Source organism: Heterodontus francisci, chromosome 5 (genome assembly GCF_036365525.1).
Source record: "Heterodontus francisci isolate sHetFra1 chromosome 5, sHetFra1.hap1, whole genome shotgun sequence".
Classification (NCBI taxonomy): domain Eukaryota; kingdom Metazoa; phylum Chordata; class Chondrichthyes; order Heterodontiformes; family Heterodontidae; genus Heterodontus; species Heterodontus francisci.
This window is the reverse complement of record NC_090375.1, coordinates 175,955,667-175,977,434: the sequence shown is the minus strand read 5'-3', so window position 1 is coordinate 175,977,434 and position 21,768 is coordinate 175,955,667. Positions and strand designations below refer to the sequence as shown.

Sequence of the window (21,768 nt, the reverse complement as noted above, 5' to 3'; positions counted from 1 at the left end):
GAGGAAAGGGAGCCGGGGTGGGGGGGAAGCAAGATGTGCATGTTTGCACCATCTGCTGCTTTTAAAACAGAAGAGATTATGGGATGTGAGAAGGAGGATTGGGAAGGAACATACTGTCATCTTCTATGATTTTAGCCCTGCTGCTGGCCATAGCTTCAGTCTTGGCTGTGCCAATGATTGCCAGCACCATCTCCTCCATTGGGGTGAGGACCTGCAGCCGTACCTGCCCCCCACCACCCCTCCGTTGGTTAGGTGTTGCTTTATGCGGTTGTGCGCCAGCTAAACATGCAGGAAAGAGGGAAGTGAGTCAGTGAATGTGGTGCAATGTGTTTGGGTCAGGTGACTGTCATAGTTGAATTTCTGGCAGTATGTGCAAGCTGAGAGATGTGAGTGTGATGCCTGCAGCAGCAGTGCTGAAGGTGAGATAAAGTCATGAATGTTAGGTATGAGTCGTGCTTGATAGAGAATGTTGATAGATAAGTGAAGGGGAGGTGATGAATGGAGAGATATGTGAGGCTAGTTGTTCATTTGTAACGATATGACATTGAAGATGCATTCATTGACCATGACCACTCGTGTGAGGTCATTAAACATTTTCCTGAACTGCATCCAGGTCCTTGGGGCTAAACTGTTTGAATTGGCAGTAATGGCTATCTGCTCCCTCTGCCCTTGTTTGTTTGGAGAGCCTTCTGGCCCCATGTGGGTAGAGGACCTCTCTCCTCTTGTCCACTTTTGCACCAAGGTCTCCAGTGCTGCATCAGAGAACCTTAGAGCTCTCTCTCTGACCTGTTGAATATTCATTCTTCTTCCCATTCAGTATGTCTTCCGTAACCAGTTCCAGCACCTTCTGCAGCCACAATGCACCCCTGCTGAGGTGTGCAGCCACTCAATAGCACACCTAGTGCTAGGCTGTACACTAGTATCATTTGATTTATCCACCAGCCTGTATCACAATGAACAAGCGCAGGTTAATCGGGCATCCATACCAGTTTTCTGGCCTTATCTAATCTTTCCCCCTATTGTTGAGCGCACAATCTAGGCTGACACCTCAGTGCGATATGGAGAAATTTCTGCATTGTTTTATGGATGAGGTATTAAACCAAAGGCACTTTTTATCTGTAAGGTAAATATAACCAAGTGGCCTCTTTCTGTGCCTTAAACTTTCTATGATTCTATTCTAACTAGTTATTTTCCATTCTAATTGTTTTTGTCTTACTCCTTCTAGTATTCTTCTCAGTTCACTAACAGCAGTGACAAGACCTTTAGCTGGCGGCCAGGCCCATAGCTGTAAGTCTGCCATTGCAGTTCTGTTTCCATCTCTGCTTCCTGGCACAAAGTTCTGTCAGGAAGAAGGCAGGCTAACTGCTGGCTCACTCAAGTTACTGCATCTGTGTTGATTCCAAGAAAATCAGCAATTGGTACTATTTTGATAAAAGCTTTGGGTTCTGGGGAGGGGATGAATAGTAAGTGATATTTTGGCAGTTTATGTTGTTTTCTGAAATACTGTGCTCCATAAGAGTTTTGAGTGCTGATTTTACAATTTAGTCACCATGGCTACATCATCACAGCAGAAAATTAATGGAAACCTGTAGGATCCAAACTGGAGTTATTGATTAAAATCTGGTTTGAAAAGGTTCTTGAGGCCAGGAGCTTCATTAAATTGACCTCAAAATGAATGTTGCAGCTGTCACAGCTTTTCTGGAAGCAACAAACTATGCTGGCCTTATTTGGATATCTGAGGGATCATCATGCTATAGTACTTTAGTTTTGCTACCTAACTAAACCATCCATGATGGCCTCAAAATGACTGCTGATGATGATGTTAGAAAGAGGTAAATAAATAAATGGTAACATCTGAGCCTACAAAGAAGTTGCCTTCAGGAGGACTAACTGAGATTGTGCAACCATGGAGGCTTGAAATAATATCAGGCTGAAATCCCCAGCAGTACAAAACAAACTGTAAGAAAGGAGCAAAACTCAAAGCTCCTGGCAACATTAGGAAAGAAAGAAAGATTTGTATTTATATATCACTTTACAGCCAATGAAGCACTTTTTTTTAAGTGTAGTCATTGTTGTAATGTAGGAAACATGGCAGCCAATAAGCAGAAATGTGATAGACTAGATAATCAGTTTTTGTGATGTTCAGTGAGGAATAAATATTGACCAGGACAGTAGGTATAACTCCCCTGCTCTTCTTCAAAAATAATGTCATGGGATCTTTTTACATCCGCCCAAGCAGGCAGATGGGGCTTCACTTTAACATCTCATCCTAAAGACAGTACCTCCGACAGTGCAGCGCTCCCTCAGTACTGCACTGGAGTGTCAGCCTCGATCTTTGTACTCAGCCCTGGAATGGGAGTTGAACCCAGACCCTTGTAACTCAGAAGCAAAAGTGCAACCAACTAAGCCATGGTTGACACTATAGGAACAGGAGCAGGCCATTCAGCACCTCAATCCTGTTGCATCATTTTGAGAAAGGGTAGGGTTCTGGGAACAAAGCTTATGAGATAAATTTTCAGTTGGATGTAGTAATTTAAACTATTTTTGTTCAATATTCAATTCTTTTGCTTTTTATACATTATTACAAAGAATTAAATAGAACCTACAGGACAGAAACTGACCATTCGGCTCAACTAGTCTGTGCTGGTGTTTATACTTGATATGAGTCTCCTCCCATTTCATTGATCTCATTTCGGCCTTTCAGAATATCTTTTCTCTCATGTAGTGTCTAGTTTCCTTTTGAAAAAAATCTAAGCTATTTTTCTTAACCACTGCCTGTGGTAGCGAGTGCCGCATTCAAACCATGCTCTGTGTAAAAAAAATTTCCTTACTTTCCTATTGGATTTATTGGCAACTATGTTATTATCTTGTATTTATGGCCCCTAGTTTTGTATTCTCCCACAAGCGGAAACATTCTTTCCACATGTACCTTATACAACCCATTCAGGTCTCCTCTGAGTCTTCTCTTTTCTAAAAAAAAAAAATCCAACCTGTTCAATATTTCCTGAAAACAGTAATCTCTCAGTTCTGGCACCATCCTTGTAAATCTTTTTTGCACTTTCTCCAGTGCTTCTATGTCATTTTTGTAGTATGGAGACCTGAACTGTGCAGAGTACTCTAAGTGCAGCATTATCAGGATCCTATAAAAGTTTAACATAACTTCACTACTTTTAGTTTTAGTTTTAGTTTTAGAGATACAGCACTGAAACAGGCCCTTCGGCCCACCGAGTCTGTGCCGACCATCAACCACCCATTTATACTAATCCTACACTAATCCCATATTCCTACCACATTCCCACCTGTCCCTATGTATTTCCCTACCACCTACCTATACTAGGGGCAATTTATAATGGCCAATTAACCTATCAACCTGCAAGTCTTTGGCATGTGGGAGGAAACCGGAGCACCCGGAGGAAACCCACGCAGACACAGGGAGAACTTGCAAACTCCACACAGACAGTACCCAGAATTGAACCCGGGTCGCTGGAGCTGTGAGGCTGCTTTGTTAGCATTTGAATTGCTTTGCTGACCTGCAATGTTGCTTTTAATGATTTGTTCACCTTATTTCTAGATCCCTATGCTCTTCTATCCCATTCAGTTTTGTATTTTCTAAGGGATAGGTGTTGTTTCTCTTTTTCCTACCAAAGTGCATTATCTCCTGTTTATCTATTTTAGAGTTCATTTGCCACTTAACTGCCCAGTCTGCAAGATTTGTAATTTCTAATGCTATTCAGTGTTACATGAGGAACACCAAAATAATGGTAGGCAATGCATGTCCATAGATTTTATTGGAATGCAGAGCGATGATAATAGAATTCTCACTGTTTTGGCGAGGGTCATGGTGGACAACACAGGAAATGTGGCATGACCTAGTAATGGATTGAATAACCTATGCTATAATTTTCTGGAAAATTTGTGTGAGAGCAATGTTGTACACTATAGCAAGTTTCCAGCAAATGTTAGCCCAACATCACCACATACTGTAACTCATAACTACCAGCAGACTACATTCATAAATGCTGCACCACTCATTGTACTTACAAGGCAGTTATTAGATCAAATCCACCAACAAGGGGTTGAGGGACTTTGGAAGGGCAAGCAGCATCAGAAACCTTTAAAACAAAGTACTTATTACAACTTATAAAACAGTTACACTAAGTTACAAAACAGTTATGATGTTGATGGGATGCATTTACCTTTACTTTGAGAGTGTATTCCCATGCTTTCTCTCATGCTACAATATGCAAACAGTTGACAGTGCTAGTGCATGGGAGAGCTTTGAGAAGATACATTATATACTGAAGAAATAGAGTGGGTGCTCAAAGTTTTAATTGATGGGCTCATTTTGTGGTGGTTGCTGGTTGTTGGAGTGTCACTTTTCCCACCTGATAATGAGCAGAATTGGTTTTTGATTGGTTCACATTTACTCAGTGGAGAATTTGAGCCAAATATAATAATTTGCCTTAAGGATGTTTTTGAAGTCTTTTCAGGTGATCAAAGGAGAACGAAAACAACAGTGGCCTAAGCCTAGGACAGGGGTCGGCAACCTATTTTTAACCTGAGGAGTTTTTTTTTTAAAGAATTGCCTAAACTGTTGGGAGCCACAAGACAAAAAGTAATTAAAGAATGGAGTAAAGACATAAGCATGCCATACCTGAAGAGGAAAAAAATTGTTCATCGAGAATCTAAGGGATATTATACATTTATTTGATGCGATTTTTGTAATTATCAAGGCATTTGATGCCAGTTGTATTAATCATCTGCTAATTTAGGGTGTTTTATTGTGCAGGTTATTGGTGCCTTGCAGCTTGAGGTTGAGCCTTTCTGTGACTGTGGAAGACGTGCTGTGAATTCCAATTGAACTGGTGAGTATAGTGTTTGGTTTTGTGTCAAATGTGGTGTAGATATAATAAAATGTTACTTTGAGGGCTTGCACATATGTTGAATGCTCCATATCGATACTGAACACTGATAGAAGGTGTTTCAAGAGTCAAAATCAAAAGCAATATTATTTTTCTGGTATGCTTCTTCCTCTTTCTCCTTTTTAATTATAAAATGTGGATGCATATAATTTCTACAGGATGTATCTGATATTTATGGAATATGCCTTATCAGTTTCAGGTTTGTATCCAGATTATTTTCAATGGAACATTTATTGACATTGACAAAATTGAGCTGAGAGCACTGTTACCTAGCAACATTTAAGATATGCCATAATGTAATGCTTGTTTTTTTCTTAATTGCACATGACAGAACTATAAAATGGTTTTTCAGAAAATAAGGGATATTAAACTCATATTTTCTTTTCCTCTCCAATTTTCTCCCCATCTCGCCTGAGGGCACTGACTGACTTCAGTGGGCACCAGCTGCCCTCCTGACTACCTGTCCAGAGTGCCTATATTTGACTTGAGACATCAGACTGCACAGACTGAATTTTTGTTTTGGGGTCAGGACCCTGATATTGGGTACATTTCTAGGTTCTGTACCCGTGTGGCGTCGGCGCCTTAAGCCTGATGAGATTTATGATGAACTGACCAATTAGTGGCCAGGGGTGTGCTCTCCTTCCAATTAGGGATGGCAGGAGGGAAGCCGAGGCTGGAGGGCCTTCTATTGGCCCTCCTGCAATGACAGATCGGTAGCCCCACTGTCAGAGGTGGGAGCTGCCAATGTAGGTAGGACAGAGAGGGAGCCTCAAGTTGAAGGCGCCCTCTGCAGACTTTTTAAAAACTTGAAATTACTACGAGGCCACAGCTGCCAGACCGTTACTGTGGATGGAAAACCAGTGGGTGGCTGAAAATGCTATATGAAGTGCTGGCCTGCCGGTCTGCTGCCTGGCGGCTGCCTCCATTCATCTGCCAGGACTCGGCCTGAACGGGGTAGGGGAAGGCCCAACTGTGACTGGAAACTTCCAGTCCGTGCCTACACAGTGGCCTTCATAGGCAGATTAAGGGGTTAATTGGCTACCCACCTCTTATGGTGGGTAGTTGCTACCAATTCCCCCCCCCCCCCCACCCACTGCCCCCAAACTGGCATATTTTAAAATGGCCTGGAGGCGGGAACATGCCAACAAACTGTCAGCCAGTCAGGAAATTGTGGTCCTGTCCGCCTCCAAGCCAGCCTCCACGGCTGTTTAAAAATTTAGCCCCGCATGCCAGCTGCCTGTTTGTTTGTCGGGGTGGTGGGGGGGGTGTGTCGTGGCTGAACTTGATCCTTTTCTCTCATTGCATGCATGCATTTTAGAAAGAATCACTGGATAGCAGTGAGGAGGGGATCCCTGGGTGATCTTTTCCTCCTAAGCCCAGGATGCTGAGACAAAGCGTCCTCTCAGTTTACATCCCAGCTAAGATCAGAAAAATTGCCAAGATAGTAGAAGCCAGTAGATATAGAGAATCAAGCAATCGAGACAGATGTTCAGATCTAAAGACATGCAGTTAATGATGACATTACCAAATACCAGTCAAATCTTTTGATGCTTTGTTCCAATTTCATCTCAATATATACCCGAGCACTGGCTAAATATTCAGCCCTGGGAGTGGGTCACACTGAACAGAGAATAAGAATGGGGAAGACCCAACACACAGAGAATTGGAATGGGAGGATCCCAATACATGGAGAATGGAAATGGGTAAAACTGAACACATGGGGAATGGATCAACCCAAAACACGGAGAACGGAAACGGCTCAGACCCAACACACATGGAATGGGAATGGGTCAGATCCAACACATGGAAATGAATCAGACCCAATAGGAACATAGGAGCAGGTGTAGGCCATTCAGCCCATCGAGCCTGCCCTGCCATTCAATATGATCATGGATGATCATCCACTTCAATGCCTTTTTCCCGTACTACCGTCATATCCCCTTATGTCATTTGTATTTAGAAATCTGTCAATCTCTACTTTAAACATACTCAATGACTGGACTTCCACAGCCCTCTGGGGTAGAGAATTCCAAAGGTTCTCAACCCTCTGAGTAGAGAAATTTCTCCTCATCTCTGATATAAGTGGCTTCCCCCTTATTTTGAAATTGTGTCCCCTGGTTCTAGACTCCTCAACCAGGGGAAACATCTTACCTGCATCTACCCTGTCTATCCCTTTATGTATTTTATAGGTTTCAATGAGATCACCTCTCGTTCTTCAAAACTCTAGAGAATACAGACCCAGTTTCCCCAATCTGTCTTCATAGGATCCCAGGAATCCCATCCCAGGAACAAGACTGGTCAAGCTTTGTTGCACTCCCTCTATGGCAATAATATCCTTCCTAAGGTAAGGGGACCAAAACTGCACTCCAGGTGCAGTCTAACCAAGGTTCTATACAATTGAAGCAAATCTTCACTACTCCTGTACTTAAATCCTCTTGCGATAAAGGCTAACATACCATTAGCCTTCTTAATTGCTTGATGCACCTGCATGTTAGCTTTCAGTGACTTATTGACAAGGACACCTACATTTTCTAATCGCTTACCATTTAAGAAATATTCTGAACATCTATTCCTCCTACCAAAGTGGATCACCTCACATTTTCCACATTATATTCGATCTGCCACATTCCTGCCCACTCACTAAATCTGTCCAAATCCCCTTGAAGCAACTTTGCATCTTCCCCACAACACACATTCCCACCTAGTTTTGTGTCATACGCGAACTTGGAAATACAACATTTGGTCCTCACATCCAAATCATTGATATATATCGTGAACTGCTGGGGCCCAAGCACTGATCCCTACGGTACCCCACTAGTCACAGCCTGTCAATGCGAGAATGACCCGTTTATTCCTACTCTCTGCCTGTTAACCAATCCTTAATCCATGTCAGTATAATACTTCCTATCCCTTGTGCTTTAATTTTGCTAACCAACCTCCTGTGGAGGATTTTATCAAAAGCCTTCTGAAAATCCAAGTATACCTCATCCACTGACTCCCCTTTATCAATTCTGTTAGTAAAATCCTCAAAAAACTCCAACAGGTTCGTCAAACATGATTTCCCATTCATAAATCCATGTTGACTATGCCCAGATCATTACCATCCAAGTGTCCATTTATCACATCCTTTAGAATAGATTCTAGCATTTTCCCAATGACTGATGCAAGGCTAACAGGTCTGTAATTCCATGTTTTCTCTCTCCCTCCCTTCTTAAATAGTGGGGTGGCATTTGTGACCTTCCAATCTGCAGGAACCACTCCAAAATCTATAGAATTTTGGAAGATGATCACCAATGCGTCCACTATCTCCATAGCTAACTGTTTCAACACTCTGGGATGTAGAATATCAGGTCCTGGGGACTTATTAACCTTCAGCCCCATTAATTTCTCCAATACAACCTCCTTACTCATACTAATTTCCTTCAATTCCTCATTCCCCCTCATCCCTTGGATCTCTAATTCTTGTATCTTCCTCAGTGAAGACAGACACAAAGTAATCATTTAGCTTCTCTGCCATTTCTCTATTCCCCATTATATATTTTCCTGACTCTGCCTGTAACGGACTCCCATTTGTCTTAGCCAAACGTTTCCTTTTTATGTACCTGTAGAAGCTTTTACAGTCTGGTTTTATTTTTCTGCTAGCTTGCATTCATATTCTATTCTCCCTTTATCAGTTTCTTCGTCCTCCTTTGCTATATTCTAAAATCCTCCCAATCCTCAGGTTTACTACTATTTCTGGCAACTTGAAAGGCCTTTTCTTTTAATCTTATACAGTCCTTAACTTCCTCTGTTATCCACGGTTGACTGCCTTTACTTTTGAGGTTTTGTGCCTTGAAGGAATGTATAGTTGCTGTAAACTATGTAATATTTCTTTAAAGACTATCCATTGCCTAGGTACTGTCATACCTTTTAATGTATTTTCCCAATCCACCTCAGCCAATTTGCCCCTTATACCTTCATAATTTCCTTTGTTCAAATTTAACACCCTGGCTTCAGATTGAACTACCACACTTTCAAATGGGCGGCATAGTGGCGCAGTGGTTAGCACCGCAGCCTCACAGTTCCAGTGACCTGGGTACTGCCTGTGTGGAGTTTGCAAGTTCTCCCTGTGTCTGCATGGGTTTTCTCCGGATGCTCTGGTTTCCTCCCACAGCCAAAGACTTGCAGGTTGATAGGTAAATTGGCCATTATAAATTGCCCCTAGTATAGGTAGGTGGTAGGGAAATATAGGGACAGGTGAGGATGTGGTAGGAATATGGGATTAGTGTAGGATTAGTATAAAAGGGTGCTTAATGGTCGGCACAGACTCAGTGGGCTGAAGGGCCTGTTTCAGTGCTGTATCTCTAAATCTAAAAAAAAAATCAAATATAATGTAAAATTCTATCATGTTATGGTCACTCATCCCTAAAGGTTCTTTTACAACAAAATTATTAATTAGCCCTTTCTCATTACATAAAATTAGATCTAAAATAACCTGTTCTCTAGTCGGTTCCTCAACATACTGCTCTAGAAAACCATCCCAAACACACTGCAGAAACTCATCCTCCACAGCATTAGTGCTCATTAGGTTTACCCAGTCTACATGCAGATTGACGTCACCCATGATTACTGTATTACCCATGCCACATGCTTCCTAATCTCCTGATTAATACCATGCCCCACACTACCACTACTGTTTGGTGGCCTATAAACAACTCTACCAATGTTTGCTGCCCTTTGCTGATTCTTAGTTCCACCCAAACAGATTCCACATTCTGCCCTTCCGATCTGAGATCCTCCCTTACTATTGTATGGATCCCATCCCTTATTATCATATCAATGCATAGAGAAAGAGAATGGGAACGGGTCAGACCCAACACACAGCAGGAATGGGTCAACTTCAACAGTGAGTAAGAGTGGTTGTACTGCACTCCTGCTCTCTGCACAATGGCTGTACCCACACCTGCACTGACCCAATGAGCAGAAAGCAGTGAGTGAATTCAAACCCTATCCTGGGTCTCGGACACATAATCTAAGCTAATAGTTCAGTGCAACACTGAAGGAATATTGAATTGTCTGATGAGCTGCGAAACTGAGGCCAGGTCTGCCGACTCTGGTAGTCCACGTAAAAGATCCCAAAGGTGCAAAGGTGATTTTACATTTGGGCAGAAATTGGCCGAAGCAGGTGGAATAATTGCTGAGTTATTCTGATGATAGGTCATCATCAACTTGCACTCACGAGTAGAATGCCATTATGGGTGAGGTGCGTGCCAGGGGAACAACAAGGCAGAGTACATGGAGCCAAGGTGGAAGTAATAACTTAAAGGGGTGATGGAATCGCAGGAGGAGGGCTTGAATGGCAAGTAGCAGGGCAGATGATTTCCTTTTGAGGCCAGTAGGATCATTCATGCTCTTCCTGGCCCCACAATTTTTCTTAAGCTCAACTTCTACACTTTTTGAGTGACCTGCGGCAGTCCATTTAAAGACCTTTGGTTAGGCCTGTACTGATGGGCGGAGCATGCAAAGCACACACTTCTGGATTGATACCTGGAAATTGCATAAACGTCCTATGCTGTAAGGCTTCCACCTGATACAGAAGGTGCCTGGACCACCATTGTGAAGACCCCAAACAACATAGTGGCAAGTGGATTGGAATGAGGAATAGTCTGTAAGTTCAGCTACTGGTCTGTTCCAGCACAACAGGGACAGTGAAAATCAGGCCTGCATGTCATTATTCAGAAAGATGTGTGCCAGACCCAACGTACAGAGAGCAGGAGTGCATTGGAACAATGACAACTTTAATTTATATAGCGCCTTTAACGTAATAAAAGGTCCCAAGGTGCTTCACAAGAGCATTATAAAACAAAATATGACACCGAGCCACATAAGGAAATATTAGGGCAGATGACGAAAAGTTTGGTCAAAGAGGTAGGTTTTAGGGAGTATCTTAAAGGAGGAGAGAGAAATAGAAAGGCAGAGAGGTTTAGGGGGAGGGATGTCTAGCTTAGGGCTTTGGCAGCTGAAGGCACAACCGCCAATGGTGGAGCGATTAAAATCGGGAATGCTCAAGAGGCCAGAATTAGTTGAATGCAGATTTCTCGGAGGGTTGTGAGATTGGAGGAAATTACAGAGATAGGGAGGGACAAGGCCTAGGAGGGATTTGAAAACAAGGATGACAGTTTTAAAATTGAAGCGTTGCTTAACCAGGAGCCAGTGTAGGTCAACAGGCTTGGGGGGGTGGGGGTTGGTGCGAGGGTGAATAGGATTTGTTGCAAGTTAGGACATGGGCGATGACCTCAAGTTTAATTGAGGGTAGAATGTGGGAGGCCAGAAAGGTATGTCTTGGAATAGTCAAGTCAAGAGGTAACAAAGACATGGATAGGGGTTTCAGCAGCAGATGAACTGAGGCAGGGATGGATTGGGCGATGTTAGGAAGATGGAAATAAACTGCTTTAGTGATGGCACGGATATGTAGTCAGAAGCTTATCTCACCAACCAAGGTTGCGAACAGTCTGATTCAGCCTCAGACAGTTGTCAGGGAGAAGGATGGATCCAGTGTCTAGGGAATGGAATTTGTGGCAGGGACCAAAGAGAATGGCTTCGGTCTTCTGCATGTTTCGTTTGAGGAAATCTCTGCTCATCCAGAACTGGGTATCAGAGAAATAGCGCCACAGTTTAGAGAACAGGAGTGGGTTGGACCCAATGTACAAAGAACAGGATGAGTCAGATCCGCTATTTAGAGAGCAAGAATGGGTCGGACCTTGTGTACAGAGAGCAGGAGTGGTTCAGACCCAATGATCAGAGAGCAGGAGTGGTTCAGACCCAATGATCAGAGAGTAGCAGTGGTTCAGACCCAATGATCAGAGAGTAGCAGTGGTTCAGACCCAATGATCAGAGAGCAGCAGTGGTTCAGACCCAATGATCAAAGAGCAACAGTGGTTCAGACCCAATGATCAGAGAGCAGCAGTGGTTCAGACCCAATGATCAGAGAGCAGCAGTGGTTCAGACCCAATGATCAAAGAGCAACAGTGGTTCAGACCCAATGATCAGAGAGCAGCAGTGGTTCAGACCCAATGATCAGAGAGCAGCAGTGGTTCAGACCCAATGATCAGAGAGCAGCAGTGGTTCAGACCCAATGATCAGAGAGCAGCAGTGGTTCAGACCCAATGATCAAAGAGCAACAGTGGTTCAGACCCAATGATCAGAGAGCAGCAGTGGTTCAGACCCAATGATCAGAGAGCAGCAGTGGTTCAGACCCAATGATCAGAGAGCAGCAGTGGTTCAGACCCAATGATCAGAGAGCAGCAGTGGTTCAGACCCAATGATCAGAGAGCAGCAGTGGTTCAGACCCAATGATCAGAGAGCAGCAGTGGTTCAGACCCAATGATCAGAGAGTAGCAGTGGTTCAGACCCAATGATCAAAGAGCAACAGTGGTTCAGACCCAATGATCAAAGAGCAGGAGTGGTTCAGACCCAATGATCAGAGAGCAGCAGTGGTTCAGACCCAATGATCAGAGAGCAGCAGTGGTTCAGACCCAATGATCAGAGAGCAGCAGTGGTTCAGACCCAATGATCAAAGAGCAACAGTGGTTCAGACCCAATGATCAGAGAGCAGCAGTGGTTCAGACCCAATGATCAGAGAGCAGCAGTGGTTCAGACCCAATGATCAGAGAGCAGCAGTGGTTCAGACCCAATGATCAGAGAGCAGCAGTGGGGTACACTCTGTTGATGACAGTTTTTTTATTTTATAAATAGTGGTTGATCAGATTGGAGTACTTTGGAATGCAATCAAAAGCTTTGCTATGAAGTATTATAGTGTTTATTTACTGTTAGAGAAATGTAGATTATTATCAGTGTGCACCACCACCAGATGTTAATTTTTACTCATTTCAGTATGCAAATATCTTGATTTGAATAAAATATAGCTATATCTTTTGATAATGTTGAGTACTTCTGTTTTAATTTATTCTTGAAATAATAAAGCTTATTATTGCTTTGATTAAAATCATAGTACATCCTTTCTCACAAAAACATCCACTCTCTATCAGCTGTTAGGATTTTACACAAAATTTGTTCAAACAGTTTGGCCCAGTTTGTTGAGAGCATGGGCCCGTTAATATCACAAGGTCATTGTATTTATCCATGAATTAATTTCCCAATGTCAAGTATAATGCATAAATTCAAAACTAGCCACTGCCCAAATGAGATGAAAGACCAGTAAATCAAAAGATTATCTGGCCATTCATCTCATTTTCTATTTGTGGGAAATTGCTTTGTCCCGCATTTGCTTTCATAGCAACAGTGGCCACGGTACAAAAGTAATTAATTGGTTTTGAAGCACACTGTTGCATTCTGAGGCTGTTAATAGGTACTATATAAATGCTTTTTCTTCTTTTGCTATGAATCAGACCTAATAGTCAGAAATTGATCAACCTCACGAAATGGATAGTGGGTGTCAATAACTGCCCAAAATTCTTGATTAATTGGCCAATTTGGCAGTTACACAGAGAATCAATAATATGTGGGAAGTAAAAGAATTTGCACTGGTGCCATGGGATTGCTCCTTTAAAGTTTCAGTTAGGGCATATTAGACAGCACCTTCCGAACCTGTGACCTCTACCACCTCGAAGGACAAGGGCAGCAGAAGCATGGGAACACCACCACCTGCAAATTCCCCTCCAAGCCACGCATCATCCTGACTTGGAACTATATCGCTGTTCCTTCACGTTGCTGGGTCAAAATCCTGGAACTCTCTTCCTAACAGCACTGTGGGTGTACCTACACCACATGGACTGCAGCAGTTCAAGAAGGCAGCTCACCACCACCTTCTCAAGGGCAATTAGGGATGGACAATAAATGCTGGCCTAGCCAGTGACGCCCACATCCCATGAATAAATTTTAAAATATATATTTTATGTAGCGTGGTACAATCAGCTTTCATTTGGCCCATTGTGTACCTAACCCAGGCTTGATGTTAACAACAATGGCCTTTCAGAGTGGAGGTTTGCAGTTGAGTGCCACTTGTACCAAATTGTGGATATATTTCTCTTGTGCATTTGCAGTCTAACCTCAGGGTCCTCATTGTATGTACCTGTAAATATTGTATGCTATGTAGCATGAACTCTTCATCAAACAAAGTCCTGCGAAAATGTGTAAACTTATTGTACAAAAGTTGGTGGTGGGGGAGGGTGGTGGTGGTTTACCCATTTAGGAACAGCAAGTACCCATTAACTAATCCTAAACACAACCATTTTTTTAATTTAAATTTCCCAAATAATATTCCTGTGTTCAATAAATAAGTAAACTCTGAATATTTGTCAGGTGATGACTGAATACCAATGTACATTTGTGAACAGTGCGGTATGGCTGCTGATCCTAACCCAGTGGCTTTGTTATGAGCATTGCACAAAGCTCTTGTATGAAGTCAGAGTGCTGATCAGTTTTCAGCAAGTGTGCTCTAGAACTGAGCCACATCAGGCATGGAGCAAGGGCAAACAAGCCAAAAATTTTAATCTGTACTGTTACCACCTTGATCATAAAAAAACTTTTGAACTAATAGAGATAGCTTGGAAATGAGAGCACACCTCATAGTGTAACCTGTCACATCCATGTTGTCCTGTCATTAAAGCTGCTTTTATATTGTTCTTGTGCCACCACTTCCCAACGCATGGGTCTCGTGTAACTGGTGGCAACAAGAAACAAAATTCTGGATCTTTTAAAGACAGAATGATCTGCTTTTCACTAAGTTTTCTTGACTGCTGCCAGTTGTCTTCAGCACTATAAATGTGGCTGTTCAAGTGGCAACACAATCCCTGTAGTGATCTCATGATGTAATGTGCCATAATCTTGTTGTAGCAGAGCAACAGATGGCGCTGGACGTTAATTAAAATTGCCCTAGTCCGTTTAACAACAACAAAAACTTGTAATCACATATAGTCTTAAATGTAATAAAACATAATAAGATGCTTCACAGGAGCAAGATTTGACATTGAGCTACATAAGGTGATATTAGAACATAAGAAATAGGAACAGGAGTAGGCGATTCAGCCTTTCGAACCTGCCCCGCCATTCACTGAGATGATGACTGATCTTCTACTTCAACATCATTTTCCTACACGATCGCCATATCCCTTGATGTTTTTAATATGTAGAAATCCATCGATCTCTGTCTTGAACATACTCAATGACTGAACCTCCACAGCTCTCTGGGGCAGGGAATTGCAAAGATTCACCACCCTCTGCGTGAAGAAATTCCTCCTCATCTCAGTCCTAAATGGGACTCATTTCCGCCCCTTTTCCTGAGACTGTGTCCCCTGGTTCTGGACTCCCCAGCCAGGAGAAACATCCTTCCTGCATCTACCCTGTCGAGCCCTGTAAGAATTTAGTATGTTTGAATGAGATCACCCTTCATTCTTCTAAATTCCAGCGAATAAAGACCCAGTCTATTTATCTTTCCTCGTAGGGCAATCACTCCATCCCAGGAATTTGGGAAAATGGCCAAAAGCTTGGCTAAAGAGATAGGTTTTAAGGAGTGGGTCAAAGGAGAAAACAGAGGTAGAGAGGTGGAAAAGTTTAGGAAGGGAATTCCTAGAGTTTGAGCCAAGGCAGCTGAGACACAGCTACCAATGGTGGAGCAGTTAAAATTGTGGATGCTCAAGAGGCCAGAATTAGATGAGTGCCGGTATCTCAGAGTGTTGTAGGCCTGGAGGAGATTACAGAGATAGGGACGGCAAGGCCATGGAGGGATTTGAAAACAAGGATGAGAATTCTAAAAGTGAGGTGCTGCTTCACCGGGAACCAATGTAGGTTAGTGACCACAGGGATGTAATTACAATGATATTTGGTGCTGCAAGTTGTTGGAAACATGAACTAATAATGTTGCAGTGAGGGAAACTAGGCATCTGGGACCTGGGTGAATAGGGCAATCAACCGAGCATCTCCTTAACCAATCAGATTAACTGCACAAAGACTGAGAGGAAGTGTAAATTAGAGTAGGTGAATTCAATGTCAAATCGGGTACAGAAAGAGAAATAGGGAGGGAATGAAAGGTTAGATTAAGAGAGAGATAGAAAAAGAAACAGAAAAGTAATAAAGAATGTTTTTAATTTTACATTTTTAAACCTGGTGGAATGAGACTCCACGCTTGTAATAGTTAATTTTCAGCAGCAAAGAGGCTGTTTGGCAGTAATTAGCACTAACGTTAAAATGTTACTTGAACTGAATAGACAAGGCTTAACTTTCTGTGGCGTGTTTAATTGATATCACTGCGCAAATAGAGCAACTTCACTCCATTCAATGCATGTCATGAGTGAGGCAGACGAGATGCCATTTATGGAGTAACGCATCTTGGACAGCAGATTTTGTATTTCACACTTAACCATGCATCTGCCCCTTGCTTGAAGTTGCAGTACCATTTACGTATAAAAACATTGAGTGAAATTAGTCAACACTGTTATTTTGACAGCAGATTGTGGCTCATTATCATCAGCACTTTGCATACGTAAAATGGTCAAACTGTCACAGCTGGTCTGCACTGGCACAGTATACCAGCATCCACTTTGCGACCAATTCTCTTACCTCAATCTGAGCCAGCAACAGTCGGCTGGATTTTACCAAGCCTGTGACGTTGGGCTGTGTGAAGGGGAAGGGTAAGGGGAGGGGTGCGAAAGATTCGGCAGAGGCCTGCCACGGGCCGACTCTGGGAGTACCCGGCCTAATCCTCCCGCCGGCGGCAAGGCTCCGTGGCAGCCCCTCCCTGCTGCTGAGCAACGGGAACTGAATCTAAATATTTAAATGAATAGGATGAATACATTTAAATAAACTTGCCTTTAATCTTCCAGGCCTGTCACGATCCTCAGTGCGACGGCCGGCACTCCCGCGCTTCAATTCCTCGTCTGGGGAAAGCCGGTGTGACACTGGTGGGGAGGGGGTCAGAGTTATGATTTTCAGTGCAACGGGGAGGGTCCGAATGGGGTTAAATAAATGTAATGGTTGGGAAGGGGTGAACTTTAAACTTTGTGCAGGTGGGGGTGGGGGGGAAGGTCAGATTTAAAAGGTAAGTGTTTTGGGGGGAAGGTTAATGTTAATTAATTAATTTAATTGTTATTGGGGGTTGGGAAAGCATTATAAATTTATTTGATAAATTTTGGGGAGGTGTTTCTTTAAAAGTTTAAATATGCCAGCAGGGCTGGCTGCCCTTTAAAAATGGCACCAGTGCCAGAGCACAGGGAGCTGACGCCATTGCTGGCATTGGACAGCCCGCCCCCTCCATGTAATTCTTGTGCGGGGGGGGGGCCGCCTCGGCTATTTAAATGATCCACCGCATAGGAGATTGCAACAGCAGCTCTTCAGCTCGCTGCCGGAAGCGACAGCGGGCTCTTAAAATCCAGCCCAGTATGTGCAGCGTCTCCATTTTATGAAGGAGGTGCTGCTGAAATCCTCCACCTTGTGTAGGTGGACCTGCAGCTCAAAGCATGGCAACGACGGGACTGCCTGTGACTGTGAAGGTGACCATGGCCATGACCTTCTTTGCATTGAATGCTTCCAAACTTGAGCAGATGGCATATGTAACGTCACCCAGTTTGTTGTCCACTGCTATATAAGGGAGATGACTAATGTTCTGTATGCCAGGAGAGATGGAATAAATTTTGTTCTCTCTGACAAGAGAGCCCAGACAGAATGTGCATGTGGCTTTTCCAGGATAGTACGCATCCCCATGGTGCAGGGTGCCATTGATTGCACGCACATGGCTTTGGGGACACCGCATCTAAATGTAAAGATGCACACAACCGTAAGGGGTTCTACTCCCAGAATGTGCAGTTGGTGTGCAACCATTGCTCAGCACATCATGCTGGTGAATGCCTAGCATCTTGGCAGCAGTCATGATGTTTTTGTTCTGCTCTGGTCTGCTGCACCACCAGTATTTGAGCCGCCTTGTCAAACCAGAGGCTCACTACCGGGCAACAAGGGCTATCTGCTGACCATCTTGCTCATGACTCCAGTGTGCAACCCAAATTTACATGGGCAGCATGCATATAACAAGAGCCATGCTGCCAGAGGGAATGCCATCAAGCACATTATTGGGGTGTTTAAGCAACGCTTCTGCTGCCTGGAGCACTGTGGAGCTGGCCAGAATGTATGTCATAATTTGTTGTGGTCTGCTGCATCCTGCACAACCTTCCCATCATGAGAGAACGCCCTTGCCACCAGGTATACAGCAAACAGCTGAGAAGGAGGAAGTGAGGAATTGACCAACACATCCACTTTCAGGCCCAGCTGTCCGTGATCGGCTCATCCAGCTTCAGTACCAATGAAGACAACTCCAATTCCCCATTCAACAACAGTCCTGCACCTTACCTTCCCTCTCTTACTGACCACTATAGTGTCTTCTTGGCCACAATGCTGAAATAAAAGCAACCACAAAACATCCATTACAAACCAACTTTATCAAACAAACCATCCAATATTCCATCCAAACGTCAACTAACCACACTTGTGCATTCCCTTAATGCCTGCCTTCCGTGTGCCTTTGCATTTCCTAGTGTTCCTATGCAGTGCTACCCCACTGGCTGCAACATGGCCAGTGGAATGTTGCTGACTTACAATGGAGGAGACTGCAGATGACCTTGCTTGACAACCTCGAGAAGTTCTGGGCATAAAAGGCCTGGACTGCACCACCTCAGTATGGATGGCAGCAATCTGGCCTGGCTGTAAGGGCACTAGCACAGTGGCAGGACAAATACTGTCATCCTGAGGGTAGACAACAGGTTCGTGCTCCATGGAGCCACTGTCACTCCCCTGGGGCAGAGCCCATAGCAATCCTAGTAATCTGTTGGAAGACAGATTGCCAGACTGCTGTGAGACACTGCAAGCCTCTTTGAGCACTGGTGACTGATCCACAGCCATGACGGCTGAGCCTGTGTACCTGCAAGCTGCACTTGAATGGCAACACGCTGGGACTACATGGCTTCAGTCTAAGCTTCTATTGCAGCTCTCAGACGTTGGGTTGCTTCTGTTTGTGCTTTAATGAAAGTTGAGACGTCAGATGGTTGCATCATGGTTGGGTTTGCAAGTATTCTAATGGAGTTGTCCACTATTTCTATGTGGAAGGGATGGGTTCTAAGCTCTGCGCAAAGCCCTATGCCAAGTTGATGCCAGACTGCTCCGTGCTCCTTGACAGTCACAGCAGGATTTCTGGCAGGTCTGCCAATTCACCAGGCATTTCATTATGCATGCCCATCAGCATTTTTTTGTATGCTGCCCCATCGAAGTCCTCAACTGAGTCCTCTTCAGCAGCACTTGTGTGTGATCTAGTGCTCTGTTAAGCTGGCACCTATTTCCCCCTGGCTGCAGACCATACATGCTCGATGCAGTGCCAGTATCTGAGCTGGTGACAGTGGGTGTGAGATTGAGTGATGGTGTTTTATCATCAACAGTCTCTTCTTCTTGCACTGTCCTGCACTATGATTAGATTAGAGATACAGCACTGAAACAGGCCCTTCGGCCCACCGAGTCTGTGCCGAACATCAACCACCCATTTATACTAATCCTACACTAATCCCATATTTCTACCAAACATCCCCACCTGTCCCTATATTTCCCTACCACCTACTTATACTAGTGACAATTTATAATGGCCAATTTACCTATCAACCTGCAAGTCTTTTGGCTTGTGGGAGGAAACCGGAGCACCCGGAGAAAACCCACGCAGACACAGGGAGAACTTGCAAACTCCACACAGGCAGTACCCGGAATCGAACCCGGGTCCCTGGAGCTGTGAGGCTGTGGTGCTAACCACTGCGCCACTGTGCCGCCCTACTGCCTGGCTGGGTGGCAGTTTTTGGGTATCTGAAAGTAGAAAGGCACAAGGGTAGGATTGCGGTGACGAAAACGGGGGGAAGCAAGAGGTACATGCTTATGCCACCTGCAGCTTGAGAATCAGAAGAGATTGTGGGATGAGGGTTAAGTGGGACGTGAGAAGGAGGATTAGGTAGGAACTGCATCGTCAATCCTTTCAATCCCACCACTGGCCAGGGCCTCAGTCATTCCCCATTCCTATGATTGCAAGGACCATCTCCGCTATTCAGGTGAGGACATGCAGGCTTGACTCCCCTGTCAGTTAGTGCTGCTGCCTTGGTTATGCACATCCTGCAAGAGAGAGGCAAGTGTGTCAGTGAGTCTGGTGCAATAAGTTTGGATGATGTAATTGTCATGGGAGCAGTGTGTGCAAGATGTGAGATGTGGATGTGAGGTTTGCAGCTGTGCTACTTCTGTAAGGGTGAGGTGAAGCTACGAATGTGAGGTATGAGCTGTGATTAATTGAGTTTATTGGTAGGCGAGAGATGGGGATGTGGTGCATTGATCAGTGCTGCAGTTAGTGGAATGTGACATTTAAAGATGTATTCACTAACCTTGAACATTCATGTGAGGTCATTGAACTTTTTTTTATTCGTTCGGGGGATGTGGGCGCTGGCTGGCTAGGCCAGCATTTATTGCCCATCCCTAATTGCCCTCAGTGAGCTGCCCATTTGAACACTACAGTCCATGTGGGGTAGGCACACCCACAGTGCTGTTAGGGAGTTCCAGGATTTTGACCCAGCGACAGTGAAGGAATGCCGATATAGTTCCACGTTAGGATGGTGTGTGGCTTGGAGGGGAACTTGCAGGTTCCCATGCATCTGCTGCCCTTGGCTTTCTAGGTGGTAGAGGTCGTGGGTTTGGGAGGTGCTGTCAAAGGAGCCTTGGTGAGTTACTGCAGTGCATTAGTATATGGTACACACTGCTGTCACTGTGTGTCAGTGGTGGAGGGAGTGAATGTTGAAAGTGGTGGATGGGATGCCAATCAAGTGGGCTGCTTTGTCCTGGATGGTGTCGAGCTTCTTGAGTGTTGTTGGAGCTGCACCCATCCAGTCAAATGGAGTGTATTCTATCACACTCCTGACTTGTGCCATGTAGATGGTGGACAGGTATTGGGGAGTCAGGAGGTGGTTTACTCACTGCAGAATTTCCAGCCTCTGTCCTGTTTTTGTAACCACAGCATTTATGTGGCTGGTCCAGCTCAGTTTCTGGTCCATATTGACCCCAGGATGTTGATAATAGGGGATTCAGCGATGGTAATGCCATTGAATGTCAAAGGGAGATGGTTAGATTCTCTCTTGTTGGAGATGGTCATTGCCTGGCACTTGTGTGGCGCGAATGTTACTTGCTACTTATCAGCCCAAGCCTGGATGTTTTCCAGGTCTTTCAGCACTGCATCCAGGTCCTTGGAGGTACACTGCTGGTATTGGCTTGTACGGCTCCCTGCTCTCACGCCTTCTCAGAGTTTGTTTGGAGGGTATCTTGCCCCACTATGGATACAGGACCTCTCTCCTCCTGTCCATAATCTGCGGCAAGGCCTCCAGTGTTTCGTTGGAGAAACTTGGAGGCCCCTCTCTGTCATGCATGCCATTCCTTTGACTTTCCCAATGAATTCCTGCTCAAGTCAAAATGAACCACATATTCCATTGAGAAAGAAAGACTCTGTGACAGGGTTGTCCGACATGCGGCCCGCAGGCCAGAATCTGGCCTGCCAAAGGTTTTCATCTGGCCTGTGGATGTATTTCAGAGATGAAAAACTTTCCATTGTCGTCGTCTTTCAGACTAGCTTTTTAAAACATTGCGCTGTCAGTTTCACATGAGAGCAGGAACAGCGGTTTCTGAACTTTGGACAGATTTGGGGTTTTCCGGCAGGTTCCGACTTTTATTTAAAAGCCCGCCAGAAAACCCAAATGTGTCCAAAGTTGCTGTGAAACTTACAGTGTGATGTTTTTTTAAAAAAAGGACCAACCACAATGCTGCGATGTTGAGCGTTCCTGCTCCCTGCAACTGT

At 44.2% G+C, this 21,768-nt stretch overlaps 1 protein-coding gene across 4 annotated transcripts in view; it reads left to right on the top strand.

The window, feature by feature from the left end:
• Positions 1–21,768, top strand: part of LOC137370152 (neurocalcin-delta) — a 382,023-nt gene that overhangs the window by 226,797 nt on the left and 133,458 nt on the right. For 3 of the 4 annotated variants that reach the window (XM_068032388.1, XM_068032384.1, XM_068032387.1), the window contains one exon: positions 4,790–4,865. The gene's annotated coding sequence lies outside the window, so the exon portion shown is untranslated. Of the gene's footprint in view, positions 1–4,789; positions 4,866–7,186; positions 7,267–21,768 lie in introns of all 4 variants that reach the window. The other variant, XM_068032385.1, reaches the window with a different exon arrangement.